The following is a 20,647-nucleotide window of genomic DNA, read 5'->3' as shown; positions in this document are numbered from 1 at the left end:
TGCACACATGTCTTTATATGACAAATAGAAATTCAATACAGTAAATCCACTTGTCTTTGCCTTTTTATTGCTTCATCTACTGTTCCGGAAAAAAGTTCCTTGTACCTACCCAGTACCAAATATAAAAAATTTAAAAAAAAAAAAGGCAAAGAGTTCATCTTGACCATCTTATTTGTAAAGACATAAATATAAAATTGTAGAAACATTCTACCTTGTAAAAAAGAGATTTTTTTCAGCCATAGTACACTGTCACAGGGCTTATTTTTTTAAAACTAATCACAAAAATTGGGGCTTATTAACACCACATAAAGGGTTAACTACATTTGTAGTTTGACACAACTTGTGTTTAAAGATACTATGGCAGGTTTTTTTCCATGCAGAACGTTGCCCTAGGTCACCACTTGAAGACATTAAATGTTACACTGTCACATTTTTTCCTTAATGGGCCTTTCACAAATGACCACATGGAAGCTGAGGCACATGATATTATGGGAATGGTGGGCAAGATATTCCTGTGCTACTGAAAAAACAGCAAATATCCTCAGAACTGTTTCAAACAATCCCAAAATAGTTCATCCGTAACACAGGTGGATAATCAGAATATGCGTGGTGGGTGGTGATGGTTTGCAGATTTCATCAGTATGTATTTGGAATGACTTGCATAACTGATTCATGGCCTCATCACCCATGATTAATGTGCTATAAAGTTACAGGAATTAAAATGTCTCACTGGCACTTGGTGAAGCAGGGGCCTTGCAGAAAAGAGCAGTATGTGACCATGTAATTAAAGCCTGTACCATTAATCCGTTTGCAGAAATGGACTGAAATGAGGCCACGCTCACAGACTCATCATGAGGTCTTTCAGGTTCTTGTCTTTGCTAGTGTACTGTTTTTATGACAAGCTTCAAGTCATTTATTATATATACTTATTATACATGTTCTGTAAAGCAATGTGATTACTTAAAAGTTCACATGCATAAAAATTTGGGGAAATAATAACAGGTAGTGCACAGTTCCTCCTGCATGCTGGTTTTATCTTCTTATGTAAGTGATACTATTTCACCTACTTTTATGATGTTATTGCCCTTTCCTTTAGTCCTTGGATGCAAGGAGTTAAAGCAGTTAATTCAGTTAAATATGTGTGTCTCTACTGTATTCAAGCAGTCTGAGAAGACCTGAACTAAACCTGACCCCTATCGTGGTAGACACTGTGAGAGGTGGGTCTTGCTGCTCAGACCTCATAGTCTAAAGCCAAAACAGAGGGAAGCAGCAAGAGAAGGGAAGGATTATTATTTCTGTCCTTCTTGGGCAGAAAGCCACAGCATTTGGGACAACATTCCGCAAAGTTGTATCTTCTTCTGAGAACAGTTTTTATCTTTTTACTCCAACCATAGCCCATGGATTTCCAGAGCACAAGTTAGGTTTTTCATTGGTTATTCATGATTATATTTCTCTCTTACTGCCCACAGAAATGCCTCTGGGTGGACACTGAGTGTGTTCCTAGATCAGGCATCTTGACTAGGGAGTGAGCCCAGCTTGTATTAAATCCATTTCTAGGTGCCGAAAGAGGAGATGATCTCTTCTGGTGTTTTGGCTGGTGATGATCAAATTCCTTGCTCAAAGTCAAAGGGGGTACAAGAAAATAAGAGGAAACAAGAGGTTTTCTAAATACTTATCCAGTGTCTTAATCACAAAATCGTCTTTCCTCTGAATAAGCTTTTCCTTATCCTTTGGGCTTGACTTTCCAGAAGGTTAAATAAGCTCCTTTATCAATACTTAAAGAGCACTTGCCAGTAGTGGATCCACTCTGATGGAGAGCAACAGTTCACTTACTCTTAATGGAGATGCCTTCATTTTCCTTGACAGGGAGGGTGATAGCTAACATATGACTGTTTTAAACTATTAAGCATTTAAAGTATTGCAAGCACATGGGAGTAGGTGGGGAAGGGACAGTGTCAGTGAGAAGAAAGCCACACACTGGCTCACAGTCAAGAGCCCCCTCTCTGATTTCAGATAGATCCAGAGGACTGCCCTACCATAGCTGGAAGAAAGGCTAATCCCTGGGATCATTATATTCACAATCCTGCCTTGTGATCTTTATAAATCTCCCTCTGAACACAGAGGATGAGCATCCTGGTGGGATTGTCAAAACGCTTTTTTGTATGAATGCTTGGTTCAAAAGGAAACAGAGCACTGTGAAGTGCCCGTGAAGAAGCAACCATCTGAAGATTTGCCTTATGAAAGATTAACTTGCATCCTACAGTTTCTTTTTTTTTTTTTTTCCCCTCACAAAGGTTGTTTTTAATGGCTCATGTTTTAAATGCACCCTGTTTAATTATTTATGCATCTCGAGCAGCATTTTCTGTGTTAAGAACTTTTTCCATGGCACTAACCTCTTTATTTCACACCACTGAAAGCACGCACTGCCCTGTGTACAAAACAGCATCTAAAGGGCCCCTGGAGAAAATGCACACAGCAAGTGTGTGCTTAAACACAAGGACTGTTTAAGTGTGTGTGTGTGAGGTGGGTTATTTGCCTGATTGCTTTGGCTGGTGAGTCAGAGAGCGTGTCAAACACAGCAGCAATCTCACTAAATTGTTTCAGACCCCAAAGTTAAATTTTACCATGCAATAGTTTTTAATTATACCTTCAAAAGAAAGGTTTCAGATGGCCTTGATAATGCACATCTCCACAAAATTGTATATGGATAGGAATGGTTTTAAAAGCACTTGGAGTCAAGTAAAAGAGTGAGAAGAATCACATGGATGCCCCATGTCTGGAAGTATTCAGTACCAGATTGAATGGGGCTCTGAGCAACGTGGTCTAGTGGAAGGTGCCCCTGTCCACGACAAGGGTTTGGAATGACATGAGCTTTAAGTTCTCTTCCAACCCAAACCATTCTGTGACTCTGTGATTCTTACTAAAGGTTTTGATAGTGCAAACATAGATAATGCCCTAGATTAATATGCCTACATTTCTATTGCAAGGAAATTTAGGAGTGGGATTCTTATAAGGTGCTTAACTGTGTTAGAAACTGGTAAATGTGGGCTCATATGCACATTGATGAGCAGGTCCAGAAGCAAAGTGTGGTTACTGAAAACCACCCTTGCTCAGCATCTTTGGTTTTGTCCCTTCTGATCATCAAAAATTTCTCAGACCTGTATCAGAATAATGTTGTTTTCACTATATGCAATAAAATTCTGCAAGTGGCAGAAACTATGGAATTACTGCTGAAACACAGAAGGGAAGAATGGGAAAGGTGTAGATAGTTCACCTTGATGTCTCTCTTTCTATCATTGCACAGTTGCTCCCTGTAGCATTTTCTCCATTGTCTATTAATTTTTCCAGTCCTAAGTGTTCAAAAAGTGGGTTTCCTGTTGCATTTGTGGCTGCCCTATGACTTAATACATCTTGCTGTCAACAGGTTCTAATATTAAGCCTGAATTTCCTTTCATTTCATCCCTTTCCTCCCATTTGTGTTGTGAAAAGTCTCTTCAGCTGTTGATAGCACAGTGCTGGGACTGAGAAGGGGAATTTTGCTCAGCCTTTTGGCATTCAATGGGCTCTGTTTTGCAATGGAGATTACATTGGTATTATTGATTGCACCTGCACTTGAATATAAAGATTAGCTTAAAGAAGGATAGATGCCTTCAGTGCTCAATTTTGGCCTCCTGGGGAGGGAAAGTTTCTAGACCGAGTCAAACTTGACTTTATCTGAGAGTATATTGCAATCAGGCATTGTCCCTTTTCCATCTGCAAAGCAATCTGCAGAATCTGGGCAAGTTTTCTCCAAGGGAGATGTCACGGCCTATTGCGAAATAACTCTTCATTTTCCAAAACACTCTCGCAGCTGAATCTTTTCCCATACATGGAGTCCCCTCGCCACAGCACACAGCAGTAATGACACCCGCTCTGTATATAGCATTTGTGGGGGTTTTAAATTTTTTTCTTTCCTCCCGCCGCCCCCCCCCCTCTCTTTTTAAGCTTTTTCTTTTACAAGAAAATGGGATCAGGCACTTTGAAAGCACTGGTGTTTATTCCGGGAGAAATCCATCCAAGACAAGTGAACCGTCAACACCTACTTCTCAATAAACAACTGTCAGGGTTTTGAGTAAATGAGGGCTGCGTGTGTGGGTGTGTGTGTCTGTTGGTTATTTAATTGCTCCATGAGTCTCCTCGTATCCCTAGTAACCTTCGTGTTTTCGTTTGAGTTACACCAAGGCTCTGTAGCTATACTGCCCGAGATGACGCTGGTTCCGAGACAAGATTGTTAGAGAGCAGCCTGGCTTTGTTTGCTGCGCGTGTTACTGTGGCGTGGGCAGAAAATTTAAACAGGCACCTATGACCCTTGTGTGCTTCAGAAGGCGTTTTGTGCTGCTCTGATGCCTCTGGGGCTCCCTCACTAACTCCTGCACCAAGCCTTGCTCTCCTGAAAGGGCCACGCTTTACTTCTTTCCCGTCAGGATATAACGGTTGGAAGGGAAAGGTTTTAGCTCTGTTTCTTCAGTTCACCAACGAAAAGCACTTTTTGCATTATCTTTTGCTGCTTGCCCAAAAAAACAAGCAGGCATAGCACACCCTTCAGGTAAACTTTGCATCTTGTCTGCTGCTGGCCTAAGCTGTCAGTGGGAGAAAGGTATCTCATCTAGGTCCTGAGGTTGCTACCCTGATAGAAGTGGAAATCAGATCACTGGAGCCTAAACTAGGTAGACTGCTCCCCTTATTTTATTGGAAAGGTGTTCTTTTTCTTTTTTTTTTTTTTTTTTGGTGATGGTACAGGGTCTTCAGAGAAGATGGTAAACCAAGCTGGTCAAAATATAGCGAGTTTCATGCAAAGTTTTCTCCTTTTAATGTTTTCCAGTCTGTGTTCCTCTGAGGAAATTGTGCAGACATCCTCAGTTCAGCAGGGCCTCCTCTAGAATTGGAAAAAAATTCTCTGAAATATCTTCTTTACTAAAATCATGACTTATATAATACTAGTAGAAGCCTCTGCCAAATTAGTGGCTCAGTATTGCCCAGTAATCACACTGCAGAAATCTATCCCTGAACATCTCAAAGACCAGGGAATGATGAAGTCAGTGACAGATACAAGAACAAAACAATAATTTCTAAAATTCTAGATCAGTTAGACCATGCTTACTATCACAGTTCTGAGGATTATTTCTGGGTAAAATAGCTAGAAATGACAGGAAGTATAAATTGGTGACTGAAAGAACGAAGAGAGTGTGTTGATGCTCCAAAAGATGCCAAGACTTGGTCCAGCATCTGAGTGATCAAAATCTACTCACCACAATTGTGGGGAGACTCCTACTCCCCAGGTTTGATGTCTGACACCATGCAGTGCTCTCTCCCTACTACTTTTATAATTATATAATTTTTTTCCCCTCTGCTGAGCCTGTAAGCCTGAGGAACAGTGACCAAGAGTCGAAAACATATCTACAGCAGAGAACACCTACCTCAAACCATGTTTAATCTCATCAGAGGAAAGCCTTTCCAGTCACACAGTCATCATCTGCAACTTGGCTTAGAGGGCTGAGTAATGCACTGCTCATTAAAGGTGTGGTGATGGGATGAATCCTGTCTGGAAGGACCACAAATGGGCCTGAGCAGCTCTTGTGGGAAATAACCTACTGAAGAAGTAAAAGCAAAGGATGCCCAGAGGCAGGTGATGGTGCTGCTCCACGGGCAGCTCTTTCAGTTGCATTCATCCTGTGGTCAGCTGTGCTACCCTGTGGTTAACAGAATGTCCATAACTTGAGATTTTACTGATGAGTAAACCTCAAAACGCTGAGTAAAGGTTTGAACAAGAAGCTAGAAGTGTCATCATCTGAACAGCATGACAAATTTGAATCCTGTTAGCAGATTTGCTCTGTCTTCAAATGCCCATTTTTATGATGTGGCATTCTCAGAGGGAGTGTGAGGACCCTCTGCTAACTTACAAAAAAAAAAAGAAAAAGTCTGGGTTTAAATTAAGTTGCATAAAAGTTTACCTTTGTTTTTATTTTCAAAATACTTTCTTGCCTAGTAGCAATGAAGAAAAGGTAGAGACTGTGGTGTCTGCTCTTCCATGGTTTGCCTCAAAAAGGGAAGAATAGTTTTTCAAATTGAGACTTTATGGTGTTATAACTTGATGGTGAGTTTTAAATTGATGGTAAAAATTCCATTCTTCAGGCAGGTGGGAGGACATTAGGCAACCCCCTAACAAATCACATTTATTGTAATTGAAATGCATTTTCAATTAACTTCAAGGATCTCTACGCCAAAGTAAAAAAAGAAAAAAAAAATCAGAAAGCATAGAAAACTTGAAGGCTTTTTCAGAAACAGGTTGGGCCTTTGTATATTTTATTGGTCAGGAAATGTTTCCCGAAGACTTTTGTAAAGGCACAATTCAGCCCTTTAAAGTCAGATATGGAGCAGCAGTAAAGGGGTTAAAAGTTTATGACAAGACACTGGGGTAAATTGGGCTATATTAACCCTGCCTCCCTTTAGATATCTAGTTTAGTTGCCTGAAGTAGCTTCTCCGGTGTCGTCTGTAGTGAGTGGAGCGAGTTAGCCTGCTCTAATGTCCTCTCTGGAGTCCTCATGGGCTGTAGAGTGCAACCAGGATCCTAAACCAGGTGTTGATCAGAATTTAGTGGCCAGAACCACACCCTCAGAATACTCTGCTCCGACTAATGAGCTGCAACAAGCTTTTCTACAGATGGAGCTGGAGGGTCAATTCCTGCATTATTTAGTAGGGACCATTCCAAACCTGATCTCATACCTGATCAGGTCCCTCCAAGCTACAACCTTGGCAACAAACAACTAAAGTCATGTGGAGGAAACCTGGATTTGAATCCTGACCTGGATTTCTTATTTTGTCTCCAAATCCAGGATTCACTTGCTGTGGTTCCTGACTAAAAACTGTTTCTGTAGGGCAGGAGCTGAAAGCACAAAGTCTTTGTTTTAATCCCAGCCTTTCCCCCATCTCGCTCAAAGCAAAGCCCTGGTGAACAGCAAACAGCCCTGATGAGCTCAAACCTCTGTCTGAAGTGTCCCCTCCTTTTCAGGCAGGAGAAACATGACAAATCTACAAGGGAAGAAAATCTAATTATATTGCACATGTTCTAATTTAAGTTGCTATGGGTTGCTGGGACTCTGAGCAGCAGAAACACAAGGTCACTTCTTGCCTGCCACTGCATCCTTTGCTTGATGAGAAGTGGATAGACAGGATGGTTTTTCCTGGTGTAATTACCTCAAGGATGGAGGACTGGGGATCTTCCCCAAGTTTCATTCTGTGAGACTAAAAGCCCTTCTATAAAACTAAATGCCCACCAACACACTCCCACACAGACACAGGCACCACACAGGGCCTGTGTGTACTGCGACAGCAGATGCATGGATAATCCATTTTAATACCTCCACGAAGCTAAAAGTCTTTAAAAAAAACCACTCTTGTGGGTTTGCAGCACAGAAATCAGAGTCCTGTATGTCTGAGACTTCCTCAAATCCCAGGTGACTGGCTGTGAAAAGGTGCTGCTGTGCTGAAACACAGATTTTTGTTAGTCCTTTGCAAACAGAGATTCCATTTGTGTCTGTGTTACCTGTGGACACTTTAGGTGGCACGTTCAGACCCAAATAACAAAGGATCAGTTTGTTTGCACTTCAGCCAGACATTTATTTGAAATCATGTTCATCTAGATTGTAAAATGCCTTAGAAGGCCTTGGTCATGGGAACCTTCATGGGCACCGGCAAAAGTGAGGATGAGGAAAAAGAAATTCTCCTGTTGGCACTGGTCAAGGAATACGGAAAGACAAATTGGGCAAATCACTGAGCCTTAGTATTTCCATCTGTAGTATTTCCCCTGCCACTCTGTTTTTACTCATTGAAGTAATATTTTTAAAAAATGTAGATCCATGGTTCTTGGTGGAGGGCGGCCTGCAAGCCAACAGAAACAATTGCCTGTTCTGAATATATTTACTGGTAGATGCCACCAGGTGGGAACATATATGATGAGAAAACTAAAAATTTAATTTTTAATATTTCCTGCTGCAGTCATCCACATGAGTCCTTGTCACTCATTTTTTTTTTGCCATACCTTTTGTACCAAAGCCCAGCACAGCACTGTCTTCTCTTTAAACATTCCCTTCACAGAAGTAAATGCAAAATATGTTACATGTGGGGAAAGGAGTGTCAGGAAGCATTATTTCTCTTCTCTCTTCATCTCTGGAGATATTATGCATGCAGATATTGGCACCCTCAATTACCTATTCCAGAAGGAAAAATAAAAAAGGCAAAAAAGATTTACTGTAATAAATCTCATGACCTCTAGTCAGGTAAAAAGCGAATTCTCAGATATCCATAACAGGCTGAACAGTCTGCAGCAGCAGAAATTACAAGTGCTGCACACTGAACTAAATTCCCTGGCACTTTAAAGTGCACGTTTTCCAGCTTTGCCCTTTCCATAGAATTCCACAGAGGCCACCCATCGCAACTGCTGATAAGGTCGTGTGCAGGGTGGGTGATGAATCTGCACTGATTTCAGAAGGTTGCTCTGTCTGGTAGCAGAAAAATAGATATCTGTGTATCCTTGAGAGAAATCCCTGAAGGGGGACTATGCAGAACTGTGTGTATTGTCTAGTGGAAAACAAAACAAAGGAGGAAAACACACAAAAAGCCATAATAACTATTGAGTAATATGTAAATGCTTTCCTTAGAGTGCAGTAGATTTTTTTTAAGTATGTTTGAAGCAACCACTGAATAGTTTTTGCATCAGTGACTTCAATGTATGCAACCTTTTTGTACAGTTGTTCGAGACTTTAGTGTTTGCTCTTTTTTGTCCCAGCACACCCAAAACCTCCCCAAAACAACCTCCGGAACACCAGCTGTGGTGTAGTGGACATTTGGATTGAGGCAGAGGTCTCCAACTGTTCAGAGCTTTGCATTTGGGCTCATGTTTTGAGACTGTGAAGCAGCACACAGAACAACAGAGAAATTTAAACCAGAAAAGACCAAATCAATATGTTCTTCTATATTTAAAACCGGGGGGGGGGGGGGGGGGAGGAAGCAGTGCAATAAAGCAGCCAATGCCTAAACTGACTCCAGGGTTCTTCATGTCGTCAGATCCAGGATGATTTGATTTTGTGGTGTTTTAGAGATCTGTGAGGCTTAGATCCAGATTAGGTGAGACTTTGTGTCTTCTTTCAAAGGTCAGGGCCAAATCTCAGCTATTTGGTGAGGACAGAGTCAGTCTGGAAGAATATTTCACATTTATTTGCCTCTCAAGTCCTTGCTCAGCCAGGGTAGAGCAGTGACAATAGAAATCACAGTGACTTTCCCTGTGCCATGCTGATAGCCTGAGTGTGTTGAACCAGTGGGTTTTGGCATCACTCACGTTTGCAGAACCACCTGTGGTACAACGCTGCCCATCCTTGTTGCAGAGGGAACCACATCTCACTGGGTTTGTCGAGATAGACAGGCCCTTCCTAACAAATCAGCTCTGTTTTACCAGTGAGACACACCACTTTACAGCAGCAGGGAACATGGCAATGAAATGAATTGTTTAAAAATGTGGAATATTCTCTTTGGTCCATGGAAGAATTGGGATGAATCCAGACCTGAGGTATGTCTAGGAATGGAAATGATTCCAGGAGAAGAGAGAAGAGACTGTGAACAGTGAGATTTATTACTGGGATGTAGACTCCCAGAAGAAGGGGCTGAAGACACATTGCTGGAATTGCTTGACACCAGGTTGGACAAAACACTGCAGGATATAGAGAGGTTGTATAGTCACAGATTTAAGGCTAGAAAGAACCCCTTAGTCAAACCTCCTGCATGATTCATACCAGAGGATTTGCCTAAATGTGTTTCTGTTACGAGTCCAATAGCTGTCGTGTACTGATGCATATCAGTTAGAAAAACACCCAGCCTTGATTAAAAGAAACTTCCAGTTCTAGAAAAGCCATTGCTGATAAGCTGTTCTCATGATTATTTATACTTCCTATTAAAACTGTGAACCATGTTTCTCATATCAGTTTTCCTAGATTCAGCTTCAAATCCTGTGTATCTGCCACACTGAAGGACCTCCCATGGCACTCTTGTGCCATGTATTTTTAGGCCCTTTTATGTGTATCTCAGATGCTTTTAACACCAGGTTCACCTATGCTTTAACCAATCTCCCTCTCTCTCCTTGAGTAGCTCTTTGAAACACTTACCTTCTGCCAACTCTTACAATGCCAGTTCTTCAAAATAAGTACATTTTGTAAAGAAAGAGGCATACCTTTCCCCCATTAGCAATGGACAAATGCACTTTGAGGTCTAAAACATGTACTGCTGTTTGTTATTTATCCCCTTTGACAAGCTACTTGGGCAGGAGACTGTATCTTCAGTGTCCAGTACTTTTATACACTTACTCAACTTGAGCATGCAGCCAGCACTTAAGAAGAAGCAAAAAAAGGGCTTGGAATGGTTTTGCTTTGTCAACACTGTAGAGCAAAGAAATGTATTTAAGTGAGTTACTAGAACAAGGGCAATTAAAAGGGCAATGCTCTGAAGTGCTGGTGGTTCCACACCTTCGCTCTGTCTGATCTCAACATCTCCACTCCTAAGGGGGGAGTATGTGCACAAAAATCACTGGATTTCTGCACTGGTTCAGGACCAGATTCTCAGTATAGGTTAGGCTAGTTCTGACCTGGACACTCTCCTGATGCCAGTTCTGTTCTGGATGCTAATCCCAGGCCTGAATTTATATTTAAAGGTTTTTACCTACATGGTCAACCTCATGGGGGAAAGACTGGGGACCCCATAAGCTGAATTTTACACTTGATTTGTTAGGTGAGAAGCTAGAAAAGTTTAGGAGGTCATTCAAGCACTAAGCTGTGCTTGGGGGGTTTTGCAATCACCTTTTCTAGACCACTGCTCGTGCCCTTTCTTTTTCTGGTCTGTGCTTCTGTTGATTTATGTGCACAGAAAACAAACCTAAACTTGGTCAAGGCCTCAAAGTGATGCTGTTTTACCTTAATAAAACTGTAGTTAGCCTGGTGATGTTGTGAAAACAGTTGAGAATGTCTTGAAAGTATAAAAATCAAGGGACAATAAAATCCTGGGATCAGCTCCCAAATGGATTTCCGCTGTAGATTCACACTTAATAAAATACAGAGAATTGCATTTTATTTTGGTACATAAATACTGATAGTGGAGGACTCTGGCATTTCGAAGGGAGAATTGCTCCACCAGAAAACTCACTTCAGCAAAATGATGCAGTCCAGTTGAGCCCCTTTTATGATCTGAGAAATTACTCTTTTTATAGCACACTAAATAAAACCTGCTATTCGAGCGGGAGGTTTATTAGTAAAGGTGATTTTGTCATAGCTGGGGAGGGAGGAGAGGAAGAAGAGATGAGGGATGAACATCAAAGAAGAAATACACGTCATTCAGAAAAGCACAACAACGTCCCAGAAATGCAGTGTCACTCTTCATCACCTCACCCAGCATCACCAGAGAGACATTTTATGTCACTATGTTGTTGTTGTCGTTGTTGTTGTCACTCCAACACCTTATTGCTAGACTTGGCTTTAGGTGTGGTGGGGAACCTGCAAAAACATCTGTGTGGAAGAGCCGAATCATACAGGGGATGGTAAGATTAGTTCTTATAGGAGAGCAATCAGATTTAGTCAGGGCAACATGTGTTTTTGCTGCTGCCCAAAATAATCCCTTCCATGGTCTTGAAAGAGGACTTGCAGCTGGGCATTAGCATTCCCACAACATGTGTCCTGGTGCAGTGCTGAGCATCCTTCTTCAAACCTGCCTGCTGTCATTCCCTAATGATTCTATGACTTTAAAATCACCTGACTGAAGACTTAAATCCCGAACAACCATGTCCCAGGAGCATCAGTTCTAGTCCAGAAACAGAAATGTCTGCCATGCTTTGACATCTTCAATGTGTTCAAGGATATTTCCCCACTTATCACTTACTGGGGTTGCTACTAGTTTTAGGGGAAAGAGGAGAGGGATCACTTTTTATCTGCTCACAGTGGTGAAAAAAGGGAACATGTTATAGGGAAACTGGAGCATAAAGCTTCTAAAACCCCACTCACCCTGTAGCCTTTTGCAAATGGGACAGGTTCCACCGCATGCCTGCTTGGACTGTTGTAGGGACTGCACACTGTGCAAGGGAAGATGGGTGTGCTCCTATTCCCTTCTGTCTGAAGGGAATTATTTTACTGGTGAAAACAAAGAAGAATCCCTCTTTGCAGTCTAGTACAGCTTTTGGAGAGAGTCCAGACCACATCTCATCTCTGGATGGTGCACACCACTGTCTTTGCACAGAGTGCAGTGACTTTTCAGTGTATACTCAGTGGACCCAGAAATTTACCATGTTATGACATCTTCAGGCAGATTTTCCAAAGGTAACGAGCCTCCCACATTTTGCTGCCGATCACTGAAGTTCATCTTCTCATGGTGAATTTGGTGAAGACACAGGTGATCCTCTCACTAAATTCCAAGTACAGGACTCAGATCTTAAAGCTGGACTGGGGAGGACAACGTATATTTGACCTGTCCTCCAAATTTTCATTTTCATGAGGTTTATAACCCAACTATGCCAGTAGATGTTCTGACTGATTTCTGGACTTTTTGCTAATGCTGTTGCACATATAATACTTCATACTAGACCTTGGCTGCAATCAGGATGCTTTGAAAGAATTAATCTAGTGGTCAGTAACTGCTAAATGAAGTGCATGCCAAAAGAATGATGAGCTAACTGACTGCAGCTCACAGCTTTTATGAGCTTCTCTAAATGCCTGTTTTCAGGTGAATTCAGCATCTCCTTGACATTTAAGGACTCAATTTATAATTAAATTATGTAACTCTAGTGGAAAGAATCACTGGCCATGATGGAAAAGCCATTTATATTTTGCCCATCCTTTTAAAAAAAAAAAGTAGTCAGGGTAATGCTGCAATTCCTATATTAAATGAAGGATAAAAGAAACCTTTCAGTGCAAATTAAGCACTGCAGGCTTTTAAAAATTATAGCAGAAACTTAAAGTGCACAGCTGCTCATATCCTTATTTCCAGTTTAGCTATCTGAGATATGCTGAAGCATTAACATCCAGGACAACACCACAAACCCTTCAGAGATTAATACCCCTTACTGCTCATATTTCTGAGGGACCCAGTCTGTCTTGGGATCCTTCTGCTCTTTGATTTTGGCTGGGTCAAGTACAGATATACAACTTGAAATTACAGAGCGAAATGAAAGAGCAGGATGAGATGGAAACCTGGATGTGCAACATCACAGTACACTCTGGGGAGAATAGGTTGAGCTCCATGGAATTGTACCATTTCTGAAGGGATGGAAGTGTGTTTTATATATGAACAATAAAGCCTTAATATCACTGCTGCAGTTAAAGTTCATTAGCAAAGCTTTTGAACAAATGAAAGCACAGCTTAGCAAAGGCGTCTTGCTCTGCGAGCCCCGGCTTTGTGGATACAATGTCTGAAACGTTTGCTTAAAAATCCGTGCACGGGCTTGAGGCCAAACAAGGACCAAACCAGGGTTATCTCAGAAGTTGAATGGGCAAAATTGTATGAGTCCCATTGTAGTCCACCTTAGCTGGTGCCCAATTGTTCTCTCCCAGCTGCCTAAACCGAGGCGGCAAACAGTGTTATGGTTAAACACGATATTTAAACTGCATTGTTATGTTGGTGATGATGGGTTCTTTGTTGGAGATGACAGAAAAATCCCATTGTTTAGAGTTTTCCCAGACTCAGTGCTTAATACAAAGCCTTGAAAAGAGCAGGGTTGTTTAAACATTTGATAAAAAAAATGTGTGCAGCGATGGGTCTATTCCACGAGCAAGGAGGAGATCAGCCTGCAGCGCCAAATCCTACCTTTATAAATTCAACATGTTGTTGTTATTTGCCTATATAAAATCCTCAATCCCTGTATGTGGAAAATGGAAAGGTCTGAAACATTGCAGAAGACTGAAACAGTGTGCAAATTATCCCATTTAAAGCTGGTAGCAAAATGAATTTGGAATAACTTTGGAATTTCCAAAATATTTAGAAAATCATGATACTTTATCAGGAATGCATGAAAAGTCACGATTTCCAACCACAAGAGTGGATTACCTTCAGTAATCTTTGTGAATTGCTCTGTCTTTTCCTTCAGAGTGAGTGCTTTAGACAAGGTGTTCTCAAGACAGTCACAATGCAAAAGCCTGAACTTCAGTTTCTCTGTATTGATACAGTCAGAAAAACATGCACCACCGTCTGGAATGCTTTTGTTTGGTGAATGGACACAAGGTGTTGCATAACTTTTAATTAGCCCACTCCCACCCCATGCTACCTCGTGCTCTCAAGGGCAGCTTCGTGTTTATTCCTACCTCTCTTTCTATGTCAAATGAAAGATGAGGGATTGGAACTAGATTGTCTTTAAGGTCTCGTCCAACCCAAACCTTTCTATGATTCTTTGATCCACACTCCTGTGAGCGTGGTGGTGTTTGGGCTTTGTGTTATTTAAGACCCAGAGAGCTGTGGAAGGAGTAAACTCTGGGAGTGATAAATTTGGCAAATAAAGGAAAATCCCTTGTTTTGGAGTGATAGCAATTAATTTTACGTTAGTGCCTGCTGATGTATCTTCCATTACTGTTTCACTTTTAATGAGAAGCCCTACGCCTGTTTTGAACTAGATTCAGTGGAGTTTCTCAAAAGACACCACTGTTGTTTGTAGTTCCAACAAGTGTCATATGCTGGTTGTACCCCTCATCCTCAGTTAAATTCACTGAGGATCTTAAGAAATTCCTAAGTCCATTTCAGACACCTGCAATGAACTGCCCTGACTGGATCACAGACACCTCAAGCTTCGTGCCAGTGACTGCTCAACCTATAAGTCATCAGGCCCAATTTACATTTTCCCTGAACCTGGTGTCTCCTTCACTTGGCATCTTTTATTTACAGAATAATTCTACCCTGGAAAGGCTCAGTGCACTCACCAAAAGACATGAAATATCTCCAACCTGTAGTTCTGATTAGAGCCTTCAAGTGAGTAGTTTACAGCTGTCCCATTGGGACACAAGAGGAAATGCTTAATTTTGAGCAAAAGTATGAGCTGAGCCAGGATTATTTATTCATGTGTTGGACCTAGAAATCTAATTTTTTTTCTTCCTCTCAAAGGGGTTTTCGTCTCTGGTAACATGTGTTCATGCATGTCTAGGAAGCAGAAACTGAAGGGAAAGCTTTTTCAAGGGGAACAAATCACTTGGAGATTCTCCAGTTTTTAGGAGCTCAGGACCAAAATAGAGTATGATTTTTCAGAAGGCAAGTGCCCACTGCAGTGACAGCAGATTTATTTATTCAGTCTGGAAAATCTCAGGCTGACCTCTTCCTAGACACAGAAGTTTTGTTACCAGCATTGTCTGGAGTACTTTCAAGTATAAACCTAAATTGAAGCTCGTGTGAATTCAGGCCAGCCTTTCCTCTGAGCTGGCTGGATTCAGGGAAGGTCTACTTTGCATGGAATACCACTGCCATAGCAGAGTGCTGTGCCTGAGCTAATATCCTCCTCTGGATGGCTTGGAGGCAGCACCTGGAGATCCAGCATCTTGCCAGCTCAGGTGGCCAGCAGAGCAAATGCCCACACACATCACAGCTCTACCCCTTAGATTTCCTATGAGATGCCAGATCCTAGGTGACAATATTGTTACCAAAAATGGCTTACAAGTTCCTAGACCACACAGAGGTATTATACGGTGTTCTGATGAGATTTGTTCTTGCTGGAGAGACAAGGATAGCCCTGGGATAAGAGCAAGCACTTCCCAAGACCCTGATCTTAAGTGACATTGTGCATTTAGGAAAGCCTTTCCTCTCTTTCTTTTTTTTTTTTTCTTTTTCAATTTTATTTCCAGCCTATGAAGAAGATAACAAAGGATGGTATGTCCCCAGAGCACACTCTGATGTGTCACTGTGGATGCCAATCCCCACAGACGCTCCCGATGTTATTAATTTTTAAAACAAACTTGCTGATTGAGGTTCTGACTGCCTTTAAATTGTCTCTACAAGGAGACTGTGTACTAATTAACCCACAGAAACAATCAATGATGTACCTTTTTCAAGTTTCAGGGTGATTAGAATATGAAAATGAAGAGCACAATGGTGCAGATGTTTTAAAATCACAGCAGACAGCAATTAGTGACATGGGAACCAGCTGCTTATCTCTCCAGATAAAGCCTCTTAATAGGGAATTACACTTGAGGAGCCATTACACAGATGGATCTGCAATGATTTAAAGAGGGGGCGTTGTAGTATTAACTTTGATTTGCAAGCCAGATTCTTGACAAGCTTTATGTGTGTTACCTCCTCAAAAAGGTGCATTTGGAGTAGGGAGGGACCACTCCTTTAATCACTCAGATTTTTTTTTTCCAGGTGATGGGTTTCCCTAACTGTGTATTTTATCATTATTAATAGTTTTATTCTGTCTTATTTTGATATTATTATTATTATCATTATTATTATTATTTTATTAGACTCTTGATTAGGTTGTTGTCATCTTCTCCTACTTTTTTTGCTTTGGGACTGGAAGCAGCATGTGGATTTAGATGGAAGCTCAGTCAAGGGAATGGGGAGGCAGACTGAGACATCCAGTAGTTAAATGAAGAGTCCCTGAGGAATGAATTCTGCTGCTGGTAACTATTTACAGAGTAGGGTGCTGCTCCTCATGGGACTGATACAATCTCGTCTCCCCAGCTGCAAGGGCTGCGTACCAGAATAAAACTGTTATGGGGACTAATCACCCCTTCAGGTGCAGGGTTTCAGAGATCTGGCAAGGCAGGTGTAAGCACACAGTGTAAAACCTCTCCTTCTCTCTGACCAGTGTTCACTAGTCACCAGGGTATGGGATGTATCCTGCTTATGGGTTCACCCACCATTACCAAAGCTGAGGGCTGAGGCACAGGAGTTTGTTATTCAACTCATATACTACTAATAAGAGGATTCAAATTTTGTTTTGTCTAGTCTAAGGTTTAGCATGTGCTGGATCACGTTGCTCAAGCTTCTTTGCAGTTAGGAAAGCTACCTTCTTCTTTGTGTGTATTTTATTTTATTTAAAGGAAAGACAGAATTATTAACCTACTAAACACTTCCAGTAAACTGCATATCAGGAGAAGTGTTGACCAAGTATAGAGAAATGTAGTAAAATTACATGGCTTAATTTACACTTCTACTTCCACAAAAGAAGGAGAAGCACATTCCTAGTGCAGAATAGCTGGCTGCAGAAGAAAATCCCATTTAATGAAAGGGCAAGCTACAAGCAGAGGCACAAGCGCTGAAGTTTGAAGAACTTTTAGGGCCTCATAAACCAAAGAGTAAATAAAGGTAAATCTTTCTGTTTTCATGAAAAACCCCCACTATTCCTGATGCTGGTCTTGGCTGGCTGCCACAGGAACTCTATTCAAGTCAACAACCCCTTGCCAAGACCTATAGAGCTGGAGTATATTTCACACTTACTGACAAATTCAGTAATGAATTTGTGTGAAAGGCACCAAGATACAGGTTTCTGCCCTCCTCCTCCTGACAGCTGTGACATCCTCTGTCAGCTCAGCAGAGTCTTGGCTTAGCTGAGCTGAGGCTTGTTGGCTTTTTGGGATGGTGCTTGCCCAGCAGGGAAAATTGTAGCCTAAACATTAGGACCAACGGGATCAGACAGCAAGCTAGATGGGTACACAGGGAATAAAATACATAGGGCTATATTACTTTCAACTGATTTAGTAGTGTTTTTAGGTAAATCCATTGCAGCTAGTGAAATCCAACCTGCTGCAGCCAAACATAATCTGTGGCTGCTGGGCTGCAGAAGAATTATTTTTGTGTGATATGGATGTCTCTGGCAAGGTAGAGCCAGCAGTAAATGTGGTGCTGGAAGAAGTTTCATGAGAAAGCCCAGCAGACTGTTATGTGCCTGGGCAGATGTATAGTTCTGACATCCTGCTGAGGAAATGGAGTCCCCTGATCCTGCAGACTGGTCATTTTTTGAAGGCCTGTTGAAATCAGAGTGCTTATCCATGTGATTAAATGCCTCCAGAGCTGGCACCTTTGATGACATAGGCATATCTCTCTCATGAATTTTAAGATCGATGTGGTGGTGTCTCGTGCTGCTTGAGTAATGACAGGGCTATCATTAGGGATGTGTTGGGACTTGCATCATCACTATATAACGTGCAGGCCAAGGAAATGAGGCTGGAGGAGCCAAGCCATATATCAGCATTCATTGCTGATCTATAGCTGGCTTCTCTGTTCTGAGCCCTTATTAACTGCCTTAAAATACAGATCAGGCATTATTGCTCTTTTTAAACTATGGATCCCTGTGTGCGTGGTAGATATGGAAGGACCAGGGTGTTGCCAGCATGTCATGTTTTTTCTCACTGCTGTAACCCTCTTTCTTATCTTTTTGGTTTTGGTTTTTTTTTTTTTCCTCTTCCAAATGAAATTTTTCAGGTCATTTAGTTTCATGGCTCAAGCATCTGGGAAATAATGTGGGTGTAAGGAGATGCTTTGACTGCAGCCATCAGGCTGGAATCTGTTCAGAAACAGCCTGGTCTTACCTTAGTGTGGGTCCTGGGGCCGGTGAGAGCCCTCAGCCCAGAATTTCCAGGGCTTTTTGACATTACAAATCAGGGTACCTCAGGAAGATGATTTTTTATATGAGGCTGGAATGGAAGGCAACCACTTCCAGCTCCCTGGGACCTCACCAGGGGGTGGCCATGTCCTACACCCTCCTTGTGCCCAGCTGACAGGACACCTAGCCTAGTGGCTAGGGGGCAGGAGAAGCCCCAAATGGCAGATCTCAGGAGCTTTGGGATCAGTTTAAAATAATCAAAATAAAAACAAGCTACACAACTCCAGTGCTGGGGCTCTACTGGTTTCCTTTCCACCCCTCCCTGGCCTCATCTCAAGATGCCCTCCAGGGGAGGGCATCAGCCTCCGTTGTGGCCACTGCGTGCTGCATGGCTCATGCATGGGAGGGCCACTGCAAGGAGGAGGAGGAGGAGGAGGAGGAGGAGGAGGAGGAGGAGGAACTGATTCACTCCCCAAGGGCTGTTTATGCTTTCGGCTCTTCTCTCAGGCTGAGGAAACTGGGTGTCGCTTGCCCGCGACATCTGCAGCTCCACCGCAGCTGCATGCTTTCGTTTTCTCACTCCACAATTCCTGGAAATCTCTGTTTTCCCTGAGCATGGCTGGTCCATGTGCATGACAGCTGAACTATCTGCAGGATTTAAGAGTCCCTGATTGCTTCTCAGACAATGGACCAGAACAGCTTCGTCGTTATTGCCTATTCCAGGAAAGCCACATGTCCATTTTTATATGCACATGAGAGATAGCTCAACGTCATTTTGTCAATAACATGTATGTTTAGTGGTCACTACATAATGCACTGTGGGCTTGGGGTGTTTAGTCCTTTTCAAACCTCTCTGAAGTTGCTCAGAAGTAGGGACACCTCATTTCCCAGCTCAAAGCCCTCTTATGCTCTTCTGCTTCCTTGTCCCAAAATTTCTGCTGCAAACACCCCAAAGAGAGCTCTAACATAAGGCTTCTGATAGAAACTTACTTGTAAGAGGGTGTTTGCAGGAGCATGAGACACTTAGCAGTTGTTTTTTATCATTCTTTCCTTGGCTACGCATTTATTTTAAGTCTCCTATCATTTATTTGACATTAAGAACAGTGTCAGTACTTGGTACACCCAGTTCTGTACAGCACTAGGTGTACAAAGTCACTTGTACAGTTTGACCCAGAGCTTTGCAAAATAAAAGCTCCTAAATGTAACATGAGAAAACAAGTCAATTAAAGAAAATATTTTTTTTTTTTTGCTTTTAAAAGACTTATCAAAAAGTTACAGCTGTAGTAAACAGAATTTCTTTAGCTGAAGGAGGCCCACCAAGAAAAAAAGTGGACTTTCTTTTGCTCTGTAAGAGCCTTTAGCTTAATTCTGCCCTTGCTGTAACCTCTGCGGGTTGAAGAGCTCCTGTCAGATTAGAAATCATATTGAAAATATCTCTCACCGACATTGCAAATAGCAGATTATTAAAATGGAAAAGAAGTAATGCAAATCTTGAACCTGCCAAGTGGGCCTCACACACTTGACGCTATGCATATGATGTTAAGCACCAAGTTTGTGGGGATGGTTTCTATATGGAAATTCAAATAAATCTTTGAGGAATCGGGCTTCATAGGGAAGTGGATCCATGGGTTTTCCTCTTGTTTGTTATAACTTCTAAGATAATTTTTTCAGTTTTCTTGTTTACAATAATGAGCTTAATTGCTGTTGTTAAGCCTCAAGTTCTATGAGGGATTATTTTTAAGGAAAAGAGAATTCTCGCCAGGAAGTTGAGTTGCACCATTCATCCATTGAAAGGGAATATTCTACTTATGTTTCAAATTAAAAATCAATAGAAGTGTTTCCTAGGCAATTTTGTATTTATAGAAATATTTCCACTGCTTTTAGAGTGGAGAAACCAAAAAAAAACTTGTTTACTGTGCATGAATCTAAATGCAAATTTGGCTCAAGTATAAGAACACTTTATAAAAGTTCCTAACTCTTACAAGGACATTGGTTAAGAACAGTTGTCATTCACTGCACAAATAAAGAGCTGCAACCAGGGGTTATGAATAGACTGATAA

The 20,647-nt window shown here is 41.6% G+C and overlaps 1 protein-coding gene across 3 annotated transcripts in view; it reads left to right on the top strand.

The window, feature by feature from the left end:
* The window catches only part of SETBP1 (SET binding protein 1), a 268,832-nt gene that overhangs the window by 164,129 nt on the left and 84,056 nt on the right, over positions 1-20,647 (top strand). The gene's annotated exons all lie outside the window — the stretch shown is intronic.

The sequence above is a fragment of the Manacus candei genome, unplaced genomic scaffold, assembly GCF_025592945.1.
Source record: "Manacus candei isolate 608988 ecotype Guabito, Panama unplaced genomic scaffold, ASM2559294v1 h1tg000059l, whole genome shotgun sequence".
NCBI lineage: Eukaryota > Metazoa > Chordata > Aves > Passeriformes > Pipridae > Manacus > Manacus candei.
The sequence above is the reverse complement of the archived record's forward strand: the minus strand, read 5'-3'. Positions and strand labels throughout refer to the sequence as shown.